Genomic DNA, 3150 nt, shown 5'->3' on the forward strand with positions numbered 1-3150 from the left:
GGGGGGGGGGGGGGGGGGAGAGACTTAGTGAGTTAATTCGGATTCGGCAAAAATTCGGTACAGGTACAATACGAATAAAATTTGTATCCTAATTTTTACACTTGTTGAAAAATACGGCTAAAAAACGAATTCGCCAATTATTCGGATACATGATTTATACGGATATTATACGTTCACCAATTAAAAATTCGAGATAAAAAATTTGGCTATTAAATTAAGTTTTTTTTTTCTAGATTTATGCTATTAGCATAAATACTCATAATTCTTAAGAATATAAAAATAAAGAGCTACAAAATTAAGCAGATTAAGTAAAAAAAAAAAAAAGTTAACAACCCAAATATTTCAAGTTCTACCACATGACTGCCTATCATGGATCCTTGAAAGAATAAAATCACATCCAAAGAACATTAGAATTACCCCTCAATAATGCATCAAACATAACTTAACTCTAAGTAATTAACCCCACTCCATTGGTTCCGAGTCAACAGACAAAAGCAAGCAAATTAATGGACGTAACAACAACTTAATCAGGACTAATATGAAAATCTGGAGTTTAGAGGAAGAGAAGGATGTTTTGGGTGAAAGAAAACACAAAAGCAACAGTATCAGCCATATATATAGAAGAGAAAACTGTTATAAATAGAAATCAAAATTAACTAGGAAGAAAAAATATAATATTGCTAGGATTCTAAAACTTTGGCACTTAACATGCAGATAATAGCAAATATTAACTAACTCCACTCATAGTGAATTTGTAGTTTTGTACCAGATGACGTGGGCGTGCGGCGGGGGAAGAGCAGAACTCGAAACCAGGTTGCGAGTGGTGCGCAGCGACACGGGGTGTTCCGATGGCCAGCGACGCGCGGCCGGGGTGGTTCCAAACTTCCGATGGTGAGCAGCGCTAGGCCTCGCGGGGGGTTCCAGTGGCGAGCGTCGAGCGGCGCGCGGCGGGGGTGGTTCCGAACTTCCGATGCTCGGCCTCGCGGAGGGTTCCGATGGCGAGCGGTGCGAGGCCGGAGTCGTTCCGAAATCCGAACTTCCGATGCCCAGCCTCGCGGGGCGTTCCGATGGCGAGCGGTGGGCGGCCCGGGGCGAGGATGGTTCTAAAGAACCCGATCTTCGATGTCGAGTGACGCGTGGCCCTGCGGGGGCTTCCGAGGGGGAGGGGGAGGGGCAGGGATGGGGGCTGAAGCAGGGGAAAGAAGCTAGGGCAAAAATTTTATTATTATTATTATTATTATTATTATTATTCCGGTAGAATCTATTCCGATTATTTCTTGTCATTCCCAATTATTCCGGAATAGTAAAAAATTTTCTATTCCACCATTTTGATATACTAGTGCTATTTCAATTCTTAATTTCAAACTTTAATTAAAATTATAAAATAAATTAAAATTAGATTATATAAATATAATATGTTATATATTATAATGCATTATTTTTATTATAAAATTATTAATTATACTATATTAATACATATTATTTATATTTAAATATTATAATAAAATTTATAATAAATTATATTTAAGTATTATAATAAATTCTTTTTATTAAATTTAAGTTTAAGTAGAATTTAAAAAAAAATTAATAAATTTATACATAATTTTTTATTAATTGTTCCACTAACTATTTTATTTTAAAACTAAAATTTATAATTAAAATTTTATAATTTAAATCCAAAATTAAGGTTCTATCAATTTAATTTTAAATTTTAAATTTATTCAAATTTAATTTTAATTTACTATGTTTTAAATATTTTTTAAAATCTTAAAATTTTTTATTTTTATTATTTCTTTCAAATTTAAATTTAATCTTTAATATTTCAAGATTTGGAAATTTGAATTTAAATTTTTCTAAAAGTTTAAAAAATTTTGAGAATTTTAAATTTGTAAAATTTTAATCAGAAAATTTTGAATTTAAAGCTTAAAAATTTTAAATTAAAAATATAAATTTTTAATTTTTTAAAATTTTAAATTCCATAAAATAATAATGGAAGGATAATACTAATTCATTATCTATTTAAATTCATATAACTACAATCTTTCTTACATTCTATTTTACCTAACAAACCGGTTATTTTTCCTTATTACAGGAATAGAACCCAATTGCTATTTCAATCCCAACGCAAAATTGATCTATCCCGGCTATTTCAATTAATGATAGATACTAGTTGCGTTTGGGTTCGGAGTATAAGTACAGAACCGCTTAGTTCGCATGAATAGATAGCAAAATTTCAAGTATAAACAGGGAACTAAAATCAATTTTTGCCGACTAAAAATTGGGCTTGGTTTAGGAATTAAGAATAAAGATACAACAGTTCACAGATAAAAAGGAAATAGATCAATTGCGTGGAAAATTGGGTTTTGTTCCTAAGGAATAAGGTAATAGAGGTTGGATGGGTGTAAATGAAAAACAAAAGAATAAGTTATAATTTAAAATATTATAGTTAATTTAATTAACATCAAAAATTACTTAAAATAAATAAATAAATAAGAATTTAATAGTTAATTATAATAATATAAATTATGTAATAAACTTTAAATAATTAATTATAATATAACAATTTAATAAATAATATCTAATTAAATAATAAATAATAAATGATCGCACTTATCCAATTTCAATCTATTAACTTATTATTAGTCTTTATAAATAATAATAATAATTAATAATATAGTAAATAAATTAATAATATTATTTAGTATAAACTTATTTTAATATTAATTATAAATAATAATTCTAACTAATACAAATCCGATGGTCGTTTATTACGTTAATAATTATCGTCAATAATATTCTATAGTTATTATTTATTATTAATATTTAACATAATAATTATTAATAATTCAATTAATATTATGTATCCTAGATTAATAAACTAATTATTGGCGTAAATAAATAATCAATTAAACATACATGGCATTATCTAAATTTAGTTGGAAGGATAGATAATTACTCAAATACCGTTAACGTAAATAATAATTTTATTATTAATAATATATCTATGTTGGTCTCAGGGGTTAAGTAAAAACTATTATTTCAGGGATATGGTTACGTCCGGGATTAAATGGGGTTAGAGTCATGTTTTGGGTTCGTTTGGGTTGAGAATTGGATTGTGTTTTGCAAATTTTATCGAAAACAAATTTTAAA

At 28.3% G+C, this 3150-nt stretch overlaps 1 protein-coding gene across 1 annotated transcript in view; it reads right to left on the reverse strand.

The window, feature by feature from the left end:
- LOC109714014 overlaps positions 1–1190 on the reverse strand; it is a 28883-nt gene extending 27693 nt beyond the window's left edge. The window contains exon 1 of the mRNA XM_020238387.1: positions 767–1190. The gene's annotated coding sequence lies outside the window, so the exon portion shown is untranslated. The remainder of the gene's footprint in view (positions 1–766) is intronic.

The sequence above is a fragment of the Ananas comosus genome, linkage group 8, assembly GCF_001540865.1.
Source record: "Ananas comosus cultivar F153 linkage group 8, ASM154086v1, whole genome shotgun sequence".
NCBI classification, from domain to species: domain Eukaryota; kingdom Viridiplantae; phylum Streptophyta; class Magnoliopsida; order Poales; family Bromeliaceae; genus Ananas; species Ananas comosus.